At 41.3% G+C, this 25,895-nt stretch overlaps 1 protein-coding gene across 3 annotated transcripts in view; it reads left to right on the top strand.

Moving 5' to 3' along the window:
• Positions 1-5,327: 5,327 nt before the first annotated feature.
• BTBD7 (BTB domain containing 7) overlaps positions 5,328-25,895 on the top strand; it is a 60,469-nt gene continuing 39,901 nt past the window's right edge. For all 3 annotated transcript variants that reach the window (XM_052783033.1, XM_052783032.1, XM_052783034.1), the window contains exon 1: positions 5,328-5,458. The gene's annotated coding sequence lies outside the window, so the exon portion shown is untranslated. The remainder of the gene's footprint in view (positions 5,459-25,895) is intronic.

The following is a 25,895-nucleotide window of genomic DNA, read 5'->3' as shown; positions in this document are numbered from 1 at the left end:
GACTGAGAGATTTTCCCTATGCATGAGCATGAGTTAGCTACATAAAGGTCACACAGGCGAAACAATTAATTTTGTGTGCTTAAATTTGAGATCTTAATTGTGTCTCCCAAGTAAGTTTGTCTAAATGTAATGGTCATGGGCTGCCCAGCATTGTCAGCCCATGGACTTCACAGGCAGTTAGTTTCTGGCATAGATCAGCAGCAACCTTGTCTTCATTTCTTGAGGTGCTTGGTTGCCCCACAAACAGATGTCTGTCCCCAGGCCTCCCCACCTTAACATGGGAGTCTAATGTCACTTCTTTTCCTCACGCTTCTTCAAAGGCCCCTGATGGACATGTATTTTATGCCACTTGCCCCGTGCAGGGCCTGTTTAACACCTCCTTCAAGGTCATAGTTTGCACTTTGTTCCTGCTGGATGCAACTATTTCACCTCATCAAACTCACCAGGTTTCCCAGAAGCGCAGAGTGGTTGTGTGCCCCTTAGCTTTCCCCCACGTGTGCTGATGGGGAATTTGCTTCATCACAGAACAGGCAGAGATCCCATAGCAGCTAGTTACATGGTAGTCCCTGCTGCAGCTGCCCCAGGGCAGCCTCCTTCCCTCCTGCTAGCAGCAAACAAAATCCTCTACCCTCACCTCCCTTCCTCTGCTGTCTTGCCAGAACACAAGGCTTTCCTCGTCTCTGCAAGATGATCTGGTGACTCAAGGAACGAGCAAAATCAGGGCAGAAAGAGCATGTTGCTGTCATTGCTGTGCTGCCACACCACCTATTTTATTCAAGGAAGCAAGTCTCTTGCTCTGCCATCACTGATTATAGATATCCAATTATTGTGGCTTGCATATCAACTTCAGTCTGTTCTTTGAGGAGCTGTCAGATGGTGTATAACGAACAATGTGTATATGAGTATGGCGAATACCCTTCTTCTACAAAATTTTAAAGTAGGTTTAGGTAGCAAGAAAAGCTTAAATAGTAAGAAAGACAACAGACAAAGAATAAAATTAGATAGTAATAGTCCAGATCTGTATATTTGCAGAATCTCATCATTATCACTGACAAAAATGAAGCCTGTTTAGCATAATAAGCGTCAGTCTTCAACCTGTTTTTCGGCCCTTGAGGATTCAGTTATTGTGGATTAGTTACCAATAAGCAGATAATACTTTAAAGTATTCTATGCTTTTCTTTAGCCATGATTTACTGCCCTGACTGCCATAAAATTGAACTGAAATACACACACTAAAAAAAAGTCGGGATAAGTTGGACTTTAAGGATTTGATCTGTAATGCTACGAAGTCACACTTCAGATTGTCATGAATAAAAAGGTATTGCTTACAGCAAACCAGAAAGCTGACATTATTCCCGTAGTAAGCACTCAGAAGTACCTTTCTGCAACGTGTGGTGTGACCCCGCTCTCACTGAAAATTACACACATCCAGTTTTCTCACTGGTTTGCAGGAGGCTTTCTGTACCTTGCATGACCACAACTTCCAGCTAATTTGTAAATTCTCTAGAGCGTGTACTGTCATGTGAGTTTGACATACCATCCAGCACAGCGGGACCCCAGTTTTGATTAGTGCCTCCACACAACACAGCAATACAAACACACAGTTAATAATAATAAACAGTACACATTTGGAATGAAAAGCAAATAAAACATCCAAAAGTCTAAGAAATCAATCATGGACAAAAAATGAACCAATGGAAGTGAACTGTTTTTTTTTTCCAAGTGTATTTTCTCTTCAACAAATTCTGATAAATATCCAGAGGGCACTTCAAAGCTTGAGCTCCCTAGTGCAAATGAAGGGTAAATGAACTACCATAGACATCTGGGTTGGTTTTATTTTTAGTAAGTGATGGCACATAATCAATTTTTCCTACTAACACTCTTGAATTTGGAGATAAAATGCAATTTGTATGTACAGTGATTATCATTAGTAAGTATTCCACAGAAGTCCCTGTGAAAACATGAATAAAGCATTACATCAGTCTGTATGAGCAGAGGTACTGAGAACCATTGTGTGGCTCAGACAGTATCTCATTCTGCGCTTTGTTCTAAACAGGAGATGACATTTTACAATATTTAAGGCATATGTATGATTTTGCTCATTAGGACATCAAGAGATTTTTTTAAAACAATCAAACCAAACATATCTCAATTCTGCTAAAAATGGAAGATCAATTTATTTTGAGAGCACGATGTGAGGATTATAATTAGGTGATCAGGGAAGTGATGTATGTGCACATGCTCTGGGGGGGTTTGTCAGATGGTGTGAATCTCCTATCCTCTCATCTCAGAAAACATATTCACCTGCATGTAAATGCAATTAGCTTCCACTTCCCACTCCTCCACAGCAAGGTTTGTAACTCAGTGTTTTATAACCTGTCTCCTGCACCAAGCTCCCATGTGGCAGAAGGAGCTGGCCAGCTTACTTTTGGTGCACTTCCCAGCTGTCTAGCCCATGAGACCACACAGTCCTTGGAGATAATGACATTGCACTGCAGTCAAGGGGTGACCTCTATGCTTTAAAAAGTCTAAAGCAAAAGCACATGGTAACCTTCCTCACTTCCAACCTGCCAGATGTGTCCCCAAGTTGTTACCCGACACACTGTTTGTCTCCGAGTTATAAGAAAGAAGGTTATTGTAGCTACTAGAAGGATGATTATTGCAGAGCAAGATCTTGGCACTTTGATCTAACCATGCATTTTGACTACACTCTGGTTTATGATATTAGAATATAAAAAAACATTAAAGAAGCAAACATTCAGCCTGCAAGACTTCTTTTCCTTCCTTTCTTCTCATTTTCACTACCTGTAAGATTATGAGCCGTGTTTGCTGGAGGGAAGAATGGATTTTTTCACCTACCTACAGAACTTTGGCAACAAATTCGTAACTAGTTCCTGTCATCTGTAAACCAAGTTGGCATACTATTTCCCGCCAGTCTAAAAGCTCTGTGTCCTGAATCTTACTTCTTTAACTTCAACTGATTCTTATTTCTATGCTGGTCTCAGCAAGCCACTGCTAAAATTGTAACAATGATATTATAAATCATGAATGACATAGAAAGGCAGGGGTTGTCTCACACTGTTGATAATTAAGCACCTCAGCTGCCACCATTTCTCCTACCAGATATATTTAAATTAACAATTCCATGCGCATTAAAACTACTGCAGTTTAGTTTCCTATAGGTTTGTGTCTGTCGGTTGCTTGACTTTGATGGCTAAGACAAACAAAGCGTTTTCTGTAGTTGCAGCATCTGTAAGGACCTGAATGAGAAAGGATCAATGAGTTAAAAAAATTTTAGCACAGAGGTCATAGACCTAAACCCATATATGCACAGGCAAGCAATAGGATCATATATACCTCATTCCTACAGAAAACCAGGGTAAAATAGAACTAAGCTGAACGCTGTGTATGTGGTATTCCATGACTGTGGTTCCTAATAGCAGGGAATGGAAAGCGGGTTAGGGCAGGCACAAGAAAAGAGACAGAAATAGAAGATGGTAAGGCTCTAGCAGACAATAGCTCAAAGAGGCTGATCTCTGCCTGCCAGTCAGTTTTATTAGCTCTCCTGACAACAGCAACAGCAGCTTGCAAAGACATATTATTTACAGAGCATAGTCCCCCTTGAACAGATATAAGCATAACCCTGACTGTGTCATCTATTGCAATTATAAAACCTCCCTCATCTCAATCTGCTACTGTGCAGGATATGGAAGTTAAAGGTTGTGCTTCTCTTGGATACTACAATATTGGAGACTGTATAAATACCTAAGATGGTTAAACCCCCAAGGAGTACAAGATACTGTCCATCAGCCCAACTAACTGTGTTTCTCTTCCATTTCTAGACTGAAACCAGTAAGAAAACAGTCAATAGCATGGGCAAATATATTAGAGGTTGTTTTTTCCTAGCTTATTGGTAAGCTCAGCATTATGGGATGTTACACCAAGTGGTAGTTAGGGAGGTCTGCTGCATTTAGGCAAGTTAATTACAGAGATGGTTGGAGGATAGCATGATGCCAAGTGGGAGGAAGGCTTCCCTCCAGAAATGGACTGTCAGCAAAGTCAGAAGGGGATATAATCAGTCATAGCTTGCCTTTACCAACCAAGAATGATCACAGATGTGGCTTTCAGCTTGCTGAATATTTTCTGCCATGTGAATTCATCAGATTTTTGGCCTGTACATGAAACTTTTTTCTCAGACCCTCTCATACATAGACACATGGTGTTCAGTTCTTTTAGAGAGCACAAGTAGTTTGGTTTACTTAAGTGGTTTTATTGTTCTAATAACAATTCGACATGTATTTTTGGTCACTTTCTCTGATTTAGAAAACAGTGGTCTTATAGACATGGTGGCTGATATGTTCTGATCCTGACTGTTATCTACACGCACCCTTCTTTGAAGAAAATGTAGCAGGAGTGGTACCAGCACAGTGGCAAAAGCTACAAACGTTTTTACTGCTGGCACTTACTTTCACCTAGATGTGTGAAATGCTAATTTCTGATGCTGAGAGAGGTTATCAGAAATGGGGGAGGTGGTTGGAGTTTATTTCCAGGTGAAGAGTAGATATTCGTAGCATGAACAATAAAACTGGAATCTGACTGTTGCATCTGTAGTAAGTTCATAGCAGTTTGGCAAAGCAAGGAGCTAAACATATGCTTAACGTAAGCAGCTTAAGGAAGTTCCAAGGACAAAGAACATGTGCTGACAAGCCACTTCTATTGCAGACACCTCTGTACCTGCGTGTAACAAGCTCGTGAGATCTGTCACACAAAGCAAGCAAAACACGCCCGTGTGGGAAGGGGCCTGGTGTCAGGGCCACAACTGGCGTGCAGCCTCCCCCGAGGCCCAGCCTCAGCTCTCCCTCACGACACCAGGGCTGCGGGCTGGGGCCCCTCCACGCTCGGGCAGCCCCACCGGCACCTCGCTCGCCCGTCCTGCCCACCCTCCATCTTGCCGGTTGGCGGGCGAGGCCCCCGAAGCCCGGGCCGACTGGAAACTGCGAAGGCTCTCAGAGTGACGCCTTCTGGTCGCTTTGCCGAGGGCCCCCGGCCACGACGCGGGAGCTCCCCTTTGGCACGGGTGCCGCCACACGTCGCCGCCCCCCTCCTCCCCTCCCCCGCCACAGCCGTGACAGAGGACGGTACCGAATAGCAGCGAGGCCGCTCGCAGCCACCACCCGCACAAAAGGCCGCCCCGCCCACCCGCCATGCCGGGCGCCCCTCAGGCGCAGCCCGTCCCCGCCCCGCCCCACCCCCTCCGGGCGGGACCCCGGCGCCCCGCCCCTCCCCCGCGGACCACGTGGCCCGGGCGCCGCAGCGCCCCTGCGCAGGCGCCGTGCCCGCTCCCCCCTGCCCGGCGGAGTCTGGGGCTCCGGATCAAAATGGCGGCGGCCGGAACGGGACCGGGAGGGAGTGGGCGGTGCTGAGGGGGGAGGATGGCGGCGGCGAGCAGCTGCTGGAGGTGAGGCGCCACGGGGAGCCGCGCGGTGAGGGTGGGCTGGGAGGGGGGCCAGGCTCGGTGTCACGGCGGCGAGTGGGACGGGGCGAGACCGCCGACGCCCCCGCGGAGGGCTTACCCTGAGCTGGGGCCGGGTGCGCGCCCCGCCGGGCCGGCAGCGTCCCGCGCCGGCTGCGGGCAGGCTCCTCCCGCGCCCGCCTCGTCGCTCCTAGCCCGCAGCTCCGCCGCCGGCTCCGCCGCTGCGGCGGTGCTGGGGTGCAGGCCCCCGCCGCCCCACGAGGCCTCCCGCCGCGGGGAGCGGCCCTTCTCCTCCCGCCGCTCCCGCGGGCGGCCGGGCCCGGCCGGCAGCGGTCCCCGGTCCGCAGCGCCGGCAGCGGCTTCGCCTCTGCCTCTTCTCGCCGTCGGGTCCTGCCTTAACGCCCCCCTCCCCCGCGGAGCGCTCCCCGCCCGGCCGGGGCGGTGTGGCCCTCCGGCGCTGGGCGGCAGCGGCCCCGGTGCCGCTCCCCGCGGAACCCTCGGGCGGGTTGTTGGAGTCGCCTCCCGCAGGAGCCGGTGCGGGGCTGGGCTTCTGCTCCCGCTGCTGCCGTGCTCCCCTTGTGTCCGGCCAGGGCGAGAGCGACCGCCCTCGCTCGCTGTGGGCCGCGGGGCTGCCGCTTGTGCACCCGGCTGTTCGGCCCGTCCCTTGGCAGTTCCTGCGGCCTTGAGATTGCTGCCACCCTGGGGTGTGGGGCTTCGTCTTGCTCCACTCCACGTAGGTGTTACCGTGGTGTTCCTGGAGAAACTTGGAGAGCTTTGTAGATGATGTGCGTGCTTGTGCCTCTGGAATGTTTCTGCTGCCGGTTGGGATAGTGCTTTGCTGTTGGTTCGTGCTTCTACTCGCTCTCCCCTGCCATCCCATTTGAGGCCCTTGGGTGAAGGATGACACTCGTGTCAAGTGGTAACATAAAATACGATAGTAAGATAATAAAATATGTGTTGATACAATGATACTTTATTTGGGTGGGAATTTAGCTTAGGGAATGCAGCATCACTCAAGGCTTTGCTCCAAACCAGTGTAACATAATACACCACTCTTAAGTGTTTGGCAGATAGACCACTGGGATGTGGTCACCTCAGGTTTTACCACATATTGCATGCTCTGTTTTCGTTTAGAAATGGAGAAAATAAAAACAGAAACTCAGATACAAAATTTTAGTGCTCATAACTTTTTTCGAGGCACTGAGAAGCTCGATGAGTTAAAGTTTATCCTCTTTGTCTGAAAGATGTTAGGGAAGAGGATTAGTCTTCTGGGATTCTCCTTTATTGTTTCAGATGTAACCTGCGGACCACTTTCATCCTAGTGCTGTATTAGTATGCTTCTTTACATGGGGAGGTGCAGGGAGGGGAATTCCTTTTTAGATCCAGTGAGTTTAGATCTCTCTCTGTTTGAACCTTTTTCTTAAGAAATCAACGAAAATATTTCTTTCTCCTTTCTCCCCTCTTCCCCTTGTTGACTAAGAGTCTGCTGCCAACAACAAAATTAATTCTATAGAGATTATTTTTGAAGATGTGAAGCAAGTGTTTTTTAGTAATGCACAGACTTTGTGGACTGTGGTGTTTAAAAGGCAAGGTCTGAGTGCTTATTTTGTAGAATATCAGGATGAAGGTAGTGTATTGGAAAGGTATGGTTTGTGATGTTTTCGCCCTTCTTGGAATAATTTAATTCTAACTAGTCTTAGTTGATGGACCAAAGCATAACTGAGCCATTTAAGAACTTGCTACTTTGCTGCATCAGATAATGTTGTGTAAACGTTACTATCTGTTCATGCTTATATGTAAACCTCTGATGACTGTCTTGGCGAATAAAGCTTGTATCTTAAGTTACAACATGAAGCTGCTGATTGCTCTCTGTTTTTTATTCAGATTTAAAGTTAGACTCGCATAGTTGGACTACGTACAGGTAATCTTGGAAATAGAGTTCAGTATTTTGTGTAGAATGTACAGCCAGTGTTTGTTTTTGTTCTTTGGAGATGAAAAAAGCTATTGAGTCCTTTGTATTTCGGCTCAGCTGCGCTAAGCATTGTTTTACTTGCTTTCGAACTTTAGCCAATATATAAATGGGTTTGACATTCTAATCTAATTTTGTGTGTTTAAACATATAAGGAGCACAGACGTGAGTCATCTTGGATCATTTTCTGTGGCACTGTTGTAATTGCTGGCTTTTTTTAAATCCTTGCCTCTTACTAATGTAAGTGAATTTTCTTCGTATGTCCAGATTCCCTTGCTGAGTCATAGATACAGTAGTGGTGTAATGCTTACAGCTGGCATTGACTGATTTGCAAAGAGTCATACATGAAAGAATAGAATTATTTTTATAAGCTCTCCTGGAAGACTTGCATGGACTTGTCGTAGTGATTTTTTTTTTAAATTTTTTTTTTCCCCTTCTTGGTTTTCAAGCTTGTCCGAGAAGCTCAAAACTTTGTGTTGTGAAGGTATGTTGCTCATTGTTAAATTATAGTAGAATGTGCTGTCTTTGCAGCCAGCTCTTTGAATATAATTCAGTGGGGCTGTCAGAGCTTGATGAGTAGACTAACAAAATATTGAGTCTTCATTCTGAAAGCGGCCTTTCATGTTGCTGCATACATAATGTCAGGTTTACAGCTGTCACTGATGACAATTAACCAAGAGGCTTGTAGGCAATGAATTCTAGGCTTGGACAATGTCTTCTTCTGTCCTGCTTTGCAGGCTGCATTGGCGTTGTGGTGTCTTGTGGTCCTGCATGTGGCCGTAGGAGGAGGTGTGACACTAGCCCTGTCCCTCCTGCCACCCCGATGCTAGTTTAGTCGTGACACACCAGACCACATGCAAGAGAAGGGGAGTGTATTCTGATGTCTTGGCTGCACAGTGATGTCCAAGATAGTTGTGGCTGGCTGCCTTTCAGAGGCAAAACTAAGATGAATCAAAACATCCTACAGACATATCACATGGACTGCATTTAGTTCACGTTAATCAAAGAAAAGATGTATAGATAAAATGTGAGATTGCTCTTAAGAAGGAATAACTATGCTCTTAATAATACTAATGAGAATCTGACTGCTTTTATGGCAAATATTGATATAAAACTGTGAGTTTCAGTCTTAACTCTAAATTTTCTTTTTTTTTTTCTGAATGTGTTTACATAAGTTTTGATTTCTGTTACCAGATCAGTGGCTTGTACCGTTTTTTCACGCAAGTCTGGAAAACTGATGCACAAACTTTAATGTGCATGCAGTGGAGACTGGGAATCCTAGTTCAGATGTGAGTGTTAGGTGAGCTTCCAGTGAGTCATGTAGTCATTGATCTGTTTCATTACCCAGGTTCTTTGAAGAATAAGGCTTGTCAATGTATCTTTAAATCTTTGGACAAAAGCTATTGTGGATCTTTAGAATGGTGTTTCATATGTTGGCTTACCAGTATGCCTGAACTATAACAAGAACGGACTGCAGATGCAAAGTTTGATGCTAGTCTTGCATTTTGTGCCTATCCAGTCTGTCCTGCATGTCTCCCAAGAAGGATGCCAATTGTAATGATGCCTTCTGTATAATGAATGGATGCTAGGAGATCAGAAATCCCTGTGTGTTTTATGTAGAAACAGTGAAAATTGTGTGTTTGGGGGAGTAGAAAAGGGCAAGAGGAAAAATGTATAGAAAGGAGTTGAATATCAATGGTGGCATATGCAACACATTTCATACCTTGCTGTCTGAAGTTCTGTAAAGTCTTAGCATTATGCTTTCATCTTATTCTCTGACTGTGGTGTTTTAGTTTCCAGTGTTGAAACAAAGAGATCAGATCATGTCACAAGTTCACCTGAAACTAAAGGGGATCTGACGTCTGTCATTCTCTGTCCTTGGGACTATGGCAGATAGCTTTCTTGCTTTATAAGGATGCTAGTGAGGTTCTTGATAGATGTTTAGTGGCAATACTGGCTTAAACACTTGCAGTCCACAGCTGCTTTTTCCTGCTTCCTGGACAGTCGCCTCAGCTGTGTTGGTAGAGCTGTTTATATGGCTTCACTCTGAAGCATTGGAGGAAACTGATCTGTCTGAAAAATAAACCACTAAAACACAAAATACCTTCAGATCAGGTCCCTGATCTGGGTCATCACATTGCTGTGGAAAGTTTGTTTGCTGGCACAGTGTAGAGGCAAGGTCAGGTTGGTAAAGGGGACCTGGGGGTGAGACTGTGTTGCCTAAAGTGTGTTGGATTGAAGTACTTACTTAACTGTATACTTAGTTAAACTTACATCTGATTTGATTGCTCTATTGGGTGTAAGTGTTACGCAAGGTTACACTGAACACTACTAAATGTGTACTTTAACAACTGATGGGCTTGCAAGCATGTGTTCAGCCTGTTGGGGCTTTTCTGTCATCAGTGGGTTTAAACTATTTCTCCAAATGAAAAATAGGAATTATGTTATACCAGAGTGATAAAGCATGCAAAAAAATTTAACAGCAGTCAAAACTGATTAAGAAGAAAAAACTTTCATTAAGGTGTGGGAGTGTAAGATTTGAGGGTAACATTTTCCTGAATCAGTTTCTAAGTTTCAGTAGTATCTTCTAGAGATCTTGCTTTATTTTTCAAACTTGACATTCTAACACTAGCTGTTATCTGTATAAATGTCTGATCATTTTGTAAATCCTATTTGATCTGTCATCAAATCTTGTCTGAATTCAGTGGTCATACTGTATGTTCTGTATGACACTCAAACTTCATTGTATGTTCAGTTCTTCCTGTATTAGAAAGACTGGATTTCTTTTTCTGTCCATCTTTGCTTTTCTTACCTATTATATCCTGTTTCCAGTCCACTATAGTAAATTGTAAAGGGTAGAATTTAATTTTTTAAAATCTCTCTTAAAGAATCTCTTTCTAGTGCTGCTGTTACTGCCATTCCCCATCTTCTTAAAGAGCCTTTTTATTTCTACTCTGTCCTCTTTGATACAGGAGTATTTCAGTATGCTACCTTGCAGCTTTTAAGATGAATCTCTTCTTCCTGGCGTTCTTCATCACTTCAGATCCTCAGTGTTATCTAGTGAGAAGTGCTTTAGAGATAGATCAAGCTAGTTAATTATATGCAAGATTCTTTTCTAATTTGGAAGCTTTGTCCAAGATCTGTTAAAACTCTCTTTCAAGATAACTGTCAAGCCATTTTACACTTCTACTGACGATAACGATGGCTAAACTCAAAGGAGTTGGTTGAAACAGCAATGTAGTAAATGGCTGCTGCTTGGTCTTTTAGTTGGGCATATTATTTTGTGACCCAGTACTTGCAGAAGCTCTGTGTCATCAATAGAGCCGCAAAATGTATCTGTGTGTGTTTTAGACTTTACTTTGGGTCAGAGAAGACTGTTTTTTCTTATGGTCCAGAACTGAGATTTGAATCAAGGTTTGGAATACAAAGAGCAAGAATACCAAGGTCTTGTGAAGGCATCAAACTTTAGTAAAACTATACCTATTTATATGCAAATTGAGGTATTTTTTGGGTGAGCAGGTAGATCACATTGCATTCATTAGTAAGAAATTGGAATGCTGCTTTGTTTATTATCTGCTACGCCAGATCTCTGTGCTGCAGTGAGGTATGTAAAACACTTCTATGATGGGTAGGTTATTGTAATTGCTTTAAAAATAATCAGTATAAGTGATGAAAGTTCCTTTTCATACTTCTTCTCCTGACCCCAATATTGGAAATGCTGCTTGAGAGCTGACTAAAAAGCCTTCTGAAATAAATCCAACTAGAATGCAATGAGACAATATTTTCTGGACTGGTGCTGCCTTATTCTTTCAGCTTTTTTGATCTTCTGCTTTAGCTTTGTTCTCATGATGACTCTTGATGTTTAATGGGGGGGGGAATGGTTCCTTGACTATCGGAACTGAGGAACTGGGTTTCCTGTGGATTTGGTGATCTTTGACTTCATCTAGGAAGATGCAAGTCCTATTTGAAGCCTTTCTGCTGCTGTGATAATTATAGTGCTAATCCATGTAAACTCTGTAGTGTTTAATATGAGGTTGTGCTGGAGTACTTTGTATAAGGGGAGGCATTTAGGTGTTTTCTTTCATGTACCCCGATGTCTGTTTCTTAAAATACATAGAAGGTTAACAACCTCTGAAGTTGCCTGTGATATTTAACTGAATGACCAGAAGATTTTATCTTGGAGAAGGGAGGAGTGTAGGCGTAGACATAGTGGAATTTTGTATTATCCATTAAAAAAAAAAAAAAATCAGACTAATCAAGTATGGGAGTACATTAAAAGCTGATGTCCTGTACTTTGGTTCACCCTCTGAAGAGTATCTCAATTTCAGATGTCTTGAGAGGTGAAATGAAATACGTATAAAATCTCTAGAATGTGGGCGGAGAAGATCATGTTAATAAGTTCATGGATTTCTTTAAAGTCATTCTAGTAGTGACTACAGCTCACTGAAATACAATTGAATTGCTTATACTCACATTTTAAGTTGAAGATATGTAATGAGGTAATTCTATGAAGTTTTTGAAATGGGTTGTTATTGTACTTAAGGCACTAGCATGGTAGAAGAATGCTGATTTGACAAAATGCACACTCGAGACAGGAAGTGTTGTATTATTTGATGTAGGGATGGCCCTGATACTGAACGAAGAAGGATCTAAGCTGTGTCAGTAGTTTTCAGCTCCTGAGAGGCAACAGTTGTTACTGGTGAGCTGGATGTAAGCACAATAGTTCCTGCAAAGGAATGTATAGCACAGCATGAGGAGTTGCTGGTCACTGTCATTGTGAATCTCCCCACCTTCCCAATGTACTAAGTATCTCCATCTCCTCTGCAGTTTATTTTCATGAGTGATTTGGGGATTTAACTTATCTAAATTTTGGATAAGAATGTGTGTTTACTGCCTCAGATTCTCAAATCCCAACTTGGCTGACTTTTTTTTGTATAGCCAAAGATAATATTTAAAAGAATAATTTTCTGTCCCTGTTTTTTTTATGAAAAGATACATTATTTGGATCTGAAAGTACCTCCTGCTTCTTACTTGGTCATTAAAATCTTTGTAGGGTTTAGTCCTTTAATAAAGACTTCTGGAAACGTGCATTTGGACTTGAAATGCCAAAATATCCTTCTAGCATAGTAAGGTTGCCATACAGTATAAGATTATCTCCTCTCTGATAGTACTTTGTAGTTCTAGACACAGACCTGAAGATTTGGTAACCCCTGGTAAAGTGACTCTTGTACATCTGCACTGAATCAAAGCTGCTTGTCTTTAACTGCATTTAACCAAGAACTTTGATGCTGTAACCTGGATATTTACTATTTGAAGTTGGGTTTCAGGCTTAACATCGTTTTCAGAAGCCTTGTAATTTAACTGAGAAGTACAGTCCTAAAGCAAACTTTCAAAAAGATCTGTCCATACTACTCAGGGCTCTGCCATTTTAAGGAAAAGAGAATTTGTTTTGTCTTGCTCTAAGTTTCTCAAGATGTTTGAGTTTCTCTGCTGAGAACATCTAAAGTAATTTCATTGCTGCATAGTTCCTCAGCTGATTATTGGTTCAAAATTTGCCACTTTGGATTAACAGACTTGTGCTGATCTAGATGTTTCCCCACCACCATCTTGGGGATCTACTTCCCTTTCTCTGTCTTCCCTTCTCCCCTCATTCTGTTTTTAGCTACCAACTTATTTTTCTGGAGAATTAAATTAAAAAATGTCATGTTTTGTGACTGGGTTTTACCTGCATCAAGGCTGTATTAAGCACTAGTGATCTTCCACAGTAGTGAGAGTGCTTATTTAAACATCTTGTGAATCCAAGTTTCATCCCTGTTTTAAATGTGGAAGGAAATGGAACTTGCCTTTTCTTCTTTTCCACATATACAAGATTAACTTGTTTCCTTTAAGTTAAAATGAACCTTTTGTTAATCTGAAAACTGATCCAGCTAAAAACTGTTCTTGTTCATTGAATATGAATGTGCAAGTAGAGAACGGAGAGTTTAGTGGGAATGATCATCTGGGTAGAGAGAGAAGTGAAATTGGTGGTAATGTTGACTTTTTTTCCATATATTGATGGACTTCTCAGATAATGGAAGAATCGAAGGAGGTTTGGTAAATATAGCACACACTGGCAAAGGCTTTCCTTTCTGCATTTTGCCCTTGCTTTGAATGTGAAAGTAGTAGTATCAAGGTCAGTTGTGGACAAGAGAGAAAGATGAACAAAATTTGGTCTAAAATGAGATTAAGAGCAATGGGTTGCTTTAATGGTGTATCTCCTAATTAGTACAATCCAACAGACTTTTGCTTTCCTTCTAAAACTTTTCTTTGATTTCTTTGAAAAAATCTATTTTTTTGGATGTTCTGGGGCAGCTGAAAAGCTTCAAATCTTGCGGAGGGTGAAAGAAGAGTTAAGGCATATCATCAGTCTGCTCAAAGGGCAGATTTGCTTTAGCAAACAGTTAAATAAAAAACCACTCTCATGGTGGTTTTCATGAGCTCTCATAACTGTGCAATCTTAAAAAGTCTGCGTACATGAGCTGTGTGTAGATATTGCTGAATAAATTAAATGTGGAAATGATTGGTGCCTCCATTTTTAGGAACAACATGTTATGTCAACGTGTGTGATGCTCCTTTGACTGTTCTGTAAAACTTGCATGTTCATGTTACAGGACAAAAAATAAATACTTTAGAAATGCAGAGAGAGCTTGTTGCAGGAAATCTGGAAGACATAACTTCCTTTTCTTGCCAAGGGGAGAATGTAAACAAAGCTCCAACTTAACTGTAGACTAACTACTAGACTGGTTTTCTGACTAAGCTTTTCCTTCCTTAATTGATTGCTTTAATCATTGAGAAAGTGTATTTTCTGTTTCATTTGAAATAGATTTCTGTATTTTTGGGAAGACACACCTTAAAGTTTGTGATCATTTAGTTCTCGCTACACTTGCATGGAATCTAAATGTAGGTATTACTGAAGGTAACTACTGAAGCTAGAGGTACTGGTGTAACTTTTGAGGGTTCTGATAGTTTGTGGAAGTATCTGGAGTTTCCTTGTGAGGGGAAGTATTGCAATACTAGTGTATTTTGCTACTATACATGCTCTCATGTGCCTGTATTAAAATATCAATCTTTAAAATGGCTGAAGTCTTTGAAGTGTATGGCATAGAAAGATTTCTTGGCTTCAGATGTTATGATAGAAATGTTACTTCTTGAAGTTAGTGTGGCTCTTAAAATTTTCTGCTGAAGTTAATGAATTTAAATGGACCATGCAGAAGAGCCCCAACCATAGAAGAAATCTTTTAAATGTGCAAGGTTTTAAATAACTGTTAAAATCTTAGTATATACAGAGGTAACTGATTTATACAAACAGGTGTAAGATCACTGTGTTAGTTGTGGTTTTGTATGTTAGAAGCATCTAAATAAACGGAAAACAGCCTGTGGGTTTAACCAGGAATTTCAGACTTGCTCAGGGTGGCAGCAGTCCATAACCAGTTTACAAGCTCTCAAATGAGTCAATTGTTGTATAAATATCATGCACGATGAATTTTCCAGTTTCATTTTGTATTGCTGCCTGCTTCAGTGAGCAGAGTAGACCTGGGAGTGACTGTGCATGTTAGGAGACAAGGGGAAAAGGTAGAGTGTCAACACTGAAACCTGAGCTTTGGAAACAGCCGCTGCAAAGGAAGACTCTGCCTGTCTTGTTGAGTGACTTGTTGAGGCTGAGCACGAGCTCAGAGAGAATGATGAAAAGGATGACTACCACGGTATAGTTTAGTGGAGTCATGATGCAGTTTAATAGCAATAGCCTGCTCTCTTCATATTGAGAACTCTGGGTTCTTGTTCCAGTTGTGGCTGACTGTCAGACCAACCTGCAAGAATTCCCTTTTTCCTGTCTCTTACCTGTCACACCTTCCAGCAGTGGAGTGGTGGATCAGCCATCTGAAATGACTTGTTTTGTGATCATATAATCTCTTTATGTAGTGTGAGGGGAAGCAGGAAGACCCCATGACTGGAGCAGCAGAGTGAGGGGAAGGTACAGTTCCCTGCCAGTTTGACTTCGCTGGTAGTGTCAGATCACCCTGATGTACCTGTGAAGAGCTGACAGGCAGGGAGTCCTGCATATACCATTAGCTTCTCCCCGTTGGTGGAGGGATTTGCTGGATTGAGGGGAATATACTAAAATGCGCATAGGCTTGGCTTTTTATTTTTTCCTCATATGACTAATATCTAGACAGATATATTTTGTCACTGCAAATTTAAAATCTTCCAAGCCTTCAAAAAAGCAACACCCCCCATGGACCTCTTCAGTAGTAATGGCTGCTATCTGAAGGGTTGTTAACCAAGGCCTAGTTGCAGGGAGGAAGAAACTGCACAAATACAGAGCAAAAGAAGTACAGGCCAAAGAAGAAACAGCAGTTCAGCTAGCTAGATACAGTGAGCACTGCAATGGTGAATCCTAGTGGTAGTTACTGCTGTGTAAATTAGCTGTTTCTGCTAGTACTCCCCTTGCTTTGCAGACGATTTGAAGGTAATCTTTTTCCTACTGTTAATTTTTAAGAGCTGTGTAGGAGAAATAGCGTATTGTAAGAGTGGTCTTATAGCTACCCACTTATATCATGATGTTTACATTGAAAGTGGTAGTTGACTGAATGCTGTACTTAAGGGCAGTGGCTGTTGCAGCCACACCAGAGGATCAGCTGAAAACAAACATGGTCCAGTCAGGTCCCTGATAGGACTTATGTGGCTTCCCAAATGTCTGCTAGAATGAAAGGGGACAGCTCTGCTGTAGGAATGAGTGCATGGGACTGGGAATGTTTATTTTTTGAAGGCTGTGCCAACAGAGTATTAGTCAAACTGTGTTGTGTTTGACTGGGGAGCAAGCAGCCTTTTCTTGCTGTTCTTCCCTCCTCTGGTGACATTCCTTGGGTCATTTGGTAAACTGGTGCAGGGAGCTAGTTACACTGGAGAGAAAAGTCCTGCAGAAGAGCATACCCTGAGCTGGTTGCTGGCACAATGGAGGAGCTTTGGGAAGATGGTGGTAGTAGCTGAGGTGAGCACTGCTGCTGAAGAAACGTGCGTGGAACCACAGTGTCGGTGAACCAACTTGGTTTTGCCTACACTAAATAATGCGTTTTGAATCCAGACTGGAACTGTGTTTTGGTTGGATCCAAGACTTGTTGTGGCTTGTGACTGTTACTGTAGAAACTATTTAAACTGTAGCTGAAATCTGTCAGTTTTATGGCTGTGACTTAATGCTTTCTTGAATGGGGAAAATCAATGTCTCTAATAAAACTCCTTATATGTCTCATGAAGTGGACTGGACTGGATTACCTTTTGTGTTCTTTACCACACCTTTTCATGTTCCACCTTCCAGTTTTTCTGTTGTAAATAGATGAATCCATTAGTCCTAAATGTAGAAGAGATGATGCTGGCAACTGGTACTTCAAACTTTTGTTATATCAAAGAGAAAAGGCTGCCTGGGTGAAATGTGCTGTTGTGTGATGACAGAAGGATACAGGGAGATGATGCTGTACAGAACAAAAAGAATGGTGGTATATTAAGGAGGGGGATGTAGAGAAAATGGTTTTGAATATATGGCAATATTGGTAATAGCTTTTTTTAGCCACAGGCAGAGGTTTTCAGTGGAAGTAGATGAGATGTGTATTGTTCTGTCACCAAGCATCTCAGAAGCTCATGCAGAAAGAAAGAGGATTATGCAGAAACACTGTAGTAATGAGGAATTATGTCAGTAATGGTTCCAAGCAACAGAAATACCACAAGCTGATGTTGTTACTGATGCAATGGCTGCCTGGCAGGATGAGTTGATTGCAGCCAAAATAAGATGATAGAGGTAATCAGTAAACTGATGTATGAACAGAGTTCACCCATATGGGAAGGCTGATCAGTACATGGGTCCAAGATTTTTAGTCTGCTTCAACATTGGGATGCTGGAGCTATTGTTGGGGAAAACCCCAAGCAGCGTCATCGCCAGAGACTACTACTGTTCCTCTTAGGGCTGTGGAAGTTAATAAGGGAACTAAAACTGTGTGGTCAAAAGGATGGTTTTTTGAAGGTGAATTGAAAGCAGCAAGTTGTAAGAGAGGACAGGTGCTGCTTACATACTGTAGGTAGAGAGCATAGTGTCTGGGATTGCCTTATTAGTAACTTTAATATACTCTAAGAGAAAGCATGTTCTGAGAGGAGTTGTGGTGAATGCAACTGTGCAGTGAATTTAGAAGCACTTGTGTGTACAGGAAGCTCCTAGATCCTCATTCAGAGTAAATGGCTTTCTGTGAAATAATTGAGCCTGGAGAAAAGGGAAAATGTCTGCAGTACAAGGAGACTGTAGGGTATACCCCACTGAGGTGGTACTTGATGTGAGAAGGCAACAGAGCTAAAATCCAGAGATGGATCTTCCATATGGTTGGGGGTTTGAGCCAAGATTTCCTCGTGCAAGTAGACTTGCTAATTGAAAACAGCATCTTGTGTTGTGGTTGGGTCACAGCTCGAGCAAGAGCAGGAATTCCCTTTCTCAATGAAACAGGGATCTTTAGGGGGCACTCTCAAAGGAAATAGGATAAAATCATATGAATTGTGAAAACTGCAGGGAGGAAAGACTACCTGCCCTGCTCCACAAAAAGCAACAATCCTGCTGACAGGTAAGGAGTACTTGAATAGGAAGCCCCATGAAATATGCTGTATAAAGGTGGGATAGCTTCATGTGGAGAATTCTTACTTTTGCTCCATTTCTGCTTTTTCCGTGGAGAAAGAAAGGAGCAGATGACTGAGGATACTATTGCAATAAAGGACAGGCAGTGCCTGGAGACAGACGATAGTGGTCTTACCAGACTGGTATTCAATCCCAGTATCTGAAGCTGAATTTAGCTGAAATTTGACTGAGTTAAGTCATTGCCTGACAAGACAATTGAGTGTTGGCCAGAACTTCAATAGGGAGAAAAAAGCAGAGTACTTTAAAAAAAAAAAAAATCTGATCCTTTTTTGGAGGTACTTTTCATGTAATTTGGAGGTTCTTTTTTTTTGTCTTTAACCAACTGATGTGTTCACGTATTTATTATACCAAAGAGGATTTGCCTTTCTTAAAAAACAAAAGCATGTTTTTGTTTGCTCAGAAGAAGCCTGTCCTGGTTTCAGCTGGGATAGAGTTAATTTTCTTTCTCATAGCTGGTATAGTGTTATGTTTTGGATTTAGTATGAGAATAATGTTGGTAACACTGATGTTTTCAGTTGTTGCTAAGCAGTGTTTACATTAAGTCAAGGATTTTTCAGCTTCTCGTGGCCAGCCAGCAAGAATGCTGGAGGGACACAAGAAGTTGTGAGGGGGCACAGCCAGGACAGCTGACCCAGACTGGCCAAAGGAATATTTCATACCAATGGACATCATGCCTAGTATATAAACTGGAGGGAGTTGGCCTGGGGGGATTGCTGCTCGGGAACTAACTGGGCATTGGTTGGCGAGTGGTGAGCAATTGCATTGTGCATCACTTGTTTTGTATATTCAAATTCTTTTATTATTGACATTTTATTATTGCTATTATTATCATTATTAGTTTCTTCCTTTTTGTTCTGTTCAACTGTCTTTATCTCAACCCATGAGTTTTACTTTTTCTCACTGATTCTCTCCTCCATCCCACTGGATGGGGGGGGAAGTGAGTGAGTGGCTGTGTGGTGCCTAGTTGCTGGCTGGGGTTAAACCATGACAAGGCCTTTTGAAAAACCTTTAGACTCCTCAAAATGTATCACAATATGTCAGAATATCTTGCAATTATTCTAGATTGGCTAAAATGAATTGTCCTCATTTTCCCTGTAAATGGGTATGTTCATACCTAATTGCTCTGTTCAGTGATATTGATAAAGATTTTGTGGATAGGACTTCTCTGATTTTCTTACAAAGTAGATTTAATGATGTTTTGTGTCTGAATCAGATAATGTTCCTTTCAAGTGAACTTCTAAAAAATGGAAAATCATTGAAGAATACATGCTGTCATTTCATTTCAAGAGAGTCCTAGAAGGCAATAAATAACTTCTTGCTGATTTTGCTGAAAGAAGTGTTTTGAATTCAACTTCGGGAACATTAGTTCTTTCATGTGAGTATCATCAATCAGAATAGACTTTTCGTTAATTAGTGGTTGCTTGCAACCAGCTGGAAGGATCAGTGATGTACAGAGATCAAGATTCATTTGCCAGTATATGAAAACATTGAAGTTGCTTGGGAGGAACTACCTATTCTGGGCAGGATTGTACTGCTGTAATTCAGTTAGTCTGCGTGTGCATTTGTTTTTTTAGGTGCTGGAACCTTTTTATATTTAGCAGAATATAAATATGTTTGTCCCATGCCTCCGCAGTGCTGTTAGTCTGCGTGTGCATTTGTTTTTTTTAGGTGCTGGAACCTTTTTGTATTTAGTGGAATATAAATATGTTTATGTTGCATGCCTCTGTAGTGCTGTTAATGATTTGACCTGTTGCTCCCTGCTAATGACTTTACTTAATTACTCCTAGGATGTGAGACATTCACATCATTCTCTGAATTGCTTTGCTGATCATCAAAAACCCTACTTGAAACACTCTTTGCAAGGACAGCATTGAAAAGAGGGGGTTTTCCTATACATTCTGTGTCTTTTCAACTACCAGAATGCTTCTCAATGTTTTAACTTTCTGAAGTGTATGTATCATCAAGATGACACACCTTTATACTCTATTTGAATATAGTTCTTTTAACTTTAACTCTGATTTCTCAGAGGACATGTTGAAAATTGGTACAGGTTGGGTCCTGTCCCCCCCCGCCAACTCCTAAGATTCTCAACAAATCTAGAAATAAAAAAACAGGACTACTGTGGGGTTTTTGCTGCTTCAGTTTTAAAAGAACTTAATGGAGAAGTGTACTACTTCATGAAAAAGAAAGTGCTTTAAAATTCATGCTTAACTTCAAGAAAGGACTCTTTGTGATAGCTGGAACACATGATTTTCAGCAAGCACTAAGCAATGCAGTCACTTTCGTAATCTAGTTATATCTGCTTTTTCTTGCCCTCTTGTTCCTGTAACTGCTGATGTGGCTTAAGTTCTGGTATTTTGCTTATTGGATTTTCTTTCTTTCCAATGCAGTAAATCATGAAATAACACAGATTCATAAACCCAAATCATGAAGAACACTCTGTTCCTCATTTTTATACGGTACTAATTCAAACCAGAACCTTTCAGCTGTATCAGCTACATCTTACTATTATATCATCAAGATAATTTTGAATAATGATAGAGGTTGATTGCTTGCCAGGATTTAAAAAAAAGACTCAAAATAGGCTTTGTGTGGATTTGCATGTGTGTCAGGCTATATAATCAGCTGGTCCTTCAAAATTTCAGTTGTTTCCTTTGAACAGGGAATTACTTACCAATTACACAATTTTTTCAAGATATGCTGTCCCCTATGCATTCAGTCCTTTAGCATGTATGCTCTTGAGATTGGAGACTTCCAGCCTCAGCAACATTTGTGAGTATTGCAGTATCTTTCTTGATTACCTCGTTCATGGAACAGGAGGAGGGTCAGGACAGGTAATGTTCAGTTCCTGTCAGCTTCTTCCTCTTGGAGGACCACCCCCCCCAAGTAGGATTGTAAGAAAATTAGGTAGATAGTAAATGCACATCTGTAAAGGCAGTTGGAACTCCAACGACAAGCAGCTTTCTCTTCGTTTTTAAGTGGTTGTCCCCTTGGATGTTGCTCGCTGGTAATTCCAGTAGTGATACTGCGTAACAACCAGCATGGCCAGGGCTGGCTTTGGACACTCCCCAGTGGATGGGAGCTGTAGAACTGTTCTGCTGAATGGGATTGTTCCTGAATTCCTTTGTGATGGCTCAGGGTTCTGTATTGGTCACCAGACCACTGCTCAGCTGGATGCAGGTTCAGGTTGTTAAGGCAAGCTGGTGGGATGTACCTTGGGGACTGTGGCAGTGGTCTGTTCTCACAAGTTCTTTCTCTTTTAGTTATTTATCTACCTAATCTCTATGAAAATAGGTTTGTCCTTGCTAAAATTTAGTTGAAGTATTTCCCTACTGGGGTTATTGCTTTTAAAAGTTGAATTTTTTTTTTTTTTTTAAAATCTCCCCCCTCCCCCCATGTACCAATTTAGTGCTGTCATCTCATCTTGCATTACAGTTCCACTTCCTTGTTACTTGAAAGGAACTGTTGGGGCAAAATAGCATAGCGTTTTGGTCTGGATAAAAATCTTAAGCAAATAAGAATAAGGTATGCTTGTGATACTTGTGTTGTCATTTACTCGTAGTAAATTTAAAATGCATTAAGTAAAATGTAAAACCTGAAAAATCAAGTTGGTACAAGTATGTGCATGTACTTTATATGATTTCCTACTTTGGTCTTAGTATTATGCTATTTCATAATCCTATGGCAACAACTCCAGAAGAAATACAAAAAGGTCTTAAAATTTTAGAGAGGAAAAAAAGTAAATTTTTTTGTTTGTAAAACATGTTGTAACGCTCCCCACCTTGCCCTTTATATTAATTGGATCCCACTGGACTACAGAAAATTTTGAAACCTTTGTGACTAAACAAAGTGTCACTGTTACCCAAGTCCATTCTGTACACAGACTTTTTGTTAAATCAAAATTCCCAATCCGGGAATTCCTGGCTGTCAGCCCAGACACCTCAGATGCAAGTCGTCTTAGTTTCTTACGATTTTAGGATCAGTGTGACAAGTATTGAGAAGACTGAGAAACTTATTTCAGGTGCAGCAACTTTCAACTAGATTTGTGTTTATTTAAAATTTTATTCTGCTCTGAGTATCGGTATAATCTGAAAGTCACTTCTGTGCTTTTTGTAGCATTTGGGATGGTAATTTTGGCTTCTAAAGCTTCCTGGTTTCATATGACACACTTCATATACTATTTCTGCAGTGCAGGCTTTTTTTTAAACAAGCTTTGACATAGTTTAACTTTTTTCTGTGTACGTGTACACATACATAACGCACATCTGTGTGTGCGTTGCAACTCTCAACAAGAAATCCTGTTTCAGTAGGTCAGCAGATGTTGAATTTAGTTTCCTTTCGATAATACTTATGTGGATGCACATAAACTCTTAACAGAAAGGCAAGAAAAATTTAATCTGTGGCAGTTTTTAAAACAAAAAAATTCCATGACTGTATTCTGAGGCTAAAATTAGATTAAAGAAATTCTTCAGCTAAGCCGAAATAGGGAGGCTTTTGGTATGCAGGATAACTTCTGCAAGGAAAGATGAAGTCTTTCTTTCCTTTTGCAGCTAAAGTCTAATTGTTTATGGTTTGGGGTCATTCCTTCATTTTTACATTCATCTCCTCCTACCACTGTCTTTCACCACGGGAAACAGCATTCTTGATTTGGCATTTTATGTAATAACTGAGATGTAAATACATTTGTACTAGTCTCAGCAGGTTACGTGCAAGACTGACTTCTGTGCAGGTAGGCTAGGTTTAGTGTAAAGGCTGAAGTGGACACTAAGAAAACAAACCAAACCAAACAAAAAAAAGCACCTAAATCCATGAGTGGTTCAAGTACACCTTGCTGTCAAAAGATGCAATCCTGGCTCTAGCAGCTTGTTTCCATGGTCCTCTTTCTTTTTCCACCTGTGCTGGTGCAAGTATTTATGTGATACTGTAACAAACCAATTAGGCAACTGATATTGTTTAAACTTTTTGTCTAGGTTGGTTTTAATGTGGTTCAATTTATCTGGTTCAGAGTATTTGGGCCATGAACAAATAAGGTAGGGAAAGTGGATGTGAGAATGAAGAGAGGAAGGCAGGGCTTCCTCCAGGACAGAGTTCATCACTGCTGCCAGCTTAAATTGTTTGGGAAATACAAGATGGGTTATACAATATTATCTTGTAAAATTTAGTGATGTAATAGAAATTACAAAGATTGTACTTTCAGTTGATACATGAGGTTAAGGACAGTAGTGGGACTAAAGCTATGATCAGTTTTGAGCCATGAGGCAAGATACACTTTGTTATGAACTACAACATGTTTGAATTCAAGATGCAAAATACTCTCAAGATGTCAGCCAGCATACACGTGACCAAGTAGTGCATAGTTAAATTTGAAAGGAGGCACAGGAAGTTTTGGCATCTGTAAATGGCTGACCACAGTGCCTACTCTGCATTGAATTCCTCCTTTGCTGACACCTGGCATGTTTGGTTTTACTTATATAAAGATATAAATTTATATAATATACATATATAGTTTATATAAATGAATATATTTATGTATACAGCTTTAATATGACACTGTTTTTACACTGTCCTATATTACTTAAGTTACATATTTTAAATTTAGTGAATTCATTTTGCACGATACTCACTTGGGCTTAATGTGTAACAGTGTTCTTGTGGTAAGCCTCTGAATAAAATTATTTTATATATTAGATGTTTTAGAAACTTTTTATAGTGTTTACATTTTTCAGTTAATTTAAATCCTGTTTTGCAAATTCAAGCACTGGTCACTAATGGTATTGAACAGTTGCATTTATTACTTGATCACATTCCTTCCATCTTCTGGGGCATGATTGTTGCCAAGTAGAAGGAGGTGGAAGGTATTAACTTCAAACCTGAGACTTGGTTATGTATATTCAGTGCTTGCTAGCAAAAAAAAAAAAACCAAACAAAAAAACCCCCAAAACCAAAAAAAACCAAACCCAAAAAACCACCACTTTCTTTTTTTTTTTTTCCTCTTTTACTTAGCTCCTGGGCTCTTTCCTGTGTTAGGAAGAACTGAAAAGTATTGGTAGACATCTGATAGACAAGTTATCACACCACAGCTGAATGCAGAAGAGGAAAGTGGAATAGCAATGGCATTATTCCAGGACTCTGTCCAAATGAACCAAGTCCAGTTTTGGCTGAGAAAAGGGAAGTTGTTGGGATATCTACTGAGGATGCTGGCCTTTATTTGTGAGAGAGTAGGCATTCAAACTGAAAGGTTACTTTTACCTCCACAAAGCTTGTACTGAAATCACTTGGAGTGTCACTGTTCTAATGAAATTATTTTCTAAGTGTTTTTCCTTAAATCAGCAGAGCTTTTCATGTACGGAGAAGAGGTCTGCATCCATATGGATTTGGTTATTTTAGAACAGCTAGCTTGCTTATGCACAAGGAAGAAAATTAGTACATGCATTGGCTAAGACTGAACTGATCCAACAGCTTGTGCTTGCTGAGATTTACAGGTGTTTGCTGGTGTGATATTGCCCATTTTGCTTGTGCTCTGGTTCTGACTTCATCTGGAGCAGGCTCACTGTTCATGTAGGAAGGTATTTTATTTTTGTTTCCTGATGTGTAGCAAGCTAAACCTGTGTAGAGACAAGTTCAAGAGAAGCATCAGGTTATATGCAATTGAGGAGACAGCTAGGGAGGGCAGGCGTGGGAGCTCTCCCTTTCTGCATTTGCACACCTGTAGATTGGCTCAAGTTGGCTTGTATAATACCAAGAAAATTGCTGTGGTGTTATGGTTGTGTCTCCTGCCTTAGCAGAATTCAGCTAGTGATCAGCAGGCTGCAGCTGCATGAGACAGACCTGGGCGCTGCGCTTTTCTAGAGCAGCGATGCTGCCTGCACATCATGTCTAGTGTGAGGTGGTGTGGTTCCTTTTTGAAAACATCTGGTGTCGTAGACCACAAATGCCAAAAGGCCCGATTTTAGGAACCTTGTTCTAACGCATCAGATGGTTGGAAATCATGTACTCTGTCATGCTTCCACTGTGCTTCAGTCCCATGCCTGTGTCTCACCTTTTCATATACCCATGTATATAAGCCAGGTTTCCAAACCCTTCTCTGCTCTTCCTCATCATATAGTCAGCCCTCAAATCCTGGGGCACTTGTTCTGCACCATTCCTGTGCCTACAGCAGTTTGCAGCCTTCTGCTTCCCGGCCTGTCTCTCACTTTCTGCTCCCCAGAATCTGCTTTGCATACTGCATTTGTGACTAAGAGGCCAGGTGTGCCTGTCCACTTAGAATCATATCTTACCTCCCCAGTGTCATAGTAACTCCCCCTTCTGAACTCCTCATGCCAGAAATAAAGAGATTATTAAAGCAGGGAGAAGGGACTGGAACAGTGCTGCAGCTTTCTTGAAACACATGCTCTTGCCTGGCACGCACTTGTCCAATTTAACATGCCAGAGGTGTACTGAGGAAGGAGATGGAGTTGGGAGCGTATAGCAAATATAGGTACACCTGTGACAACACAGCAGAATTTAGCTACATGTTCACAATATTGAATGGAGTCCAAAAAATTCTTCATATACACTTCACCTTTGTATCATTTTTATCTGTGCTTTTGTGTTTTGGATGAGGGCACATGTATTCACTTGATAGTAGGCAGTTCTTCATTGTGGTAACTTTCATTCTGCAGTATTAATATTTTAATGCTGCTAATATAGGAATAAATTGGAATGTGCTTGTTGTATGCTTAGCAATGAATCCTTGTTCAAATTTC

Source organism: Harpia harpyja, chromosome 3 (genome assembly GCF_026419915.1).
Source record: "Harpia harpyja isolate bHarHar1 chromosome 3, bHarHar1 primary haplotype, whole genome shotgun sequence".
NCBI lineage: Eukaryota > Metazoa > Chordata > Aves > Accipitriformes > Accipitridae > Harpia > Harpia harpyja.
This window is presented reverse-complemented; position numbering and strand designations above follow the sequence as displayed.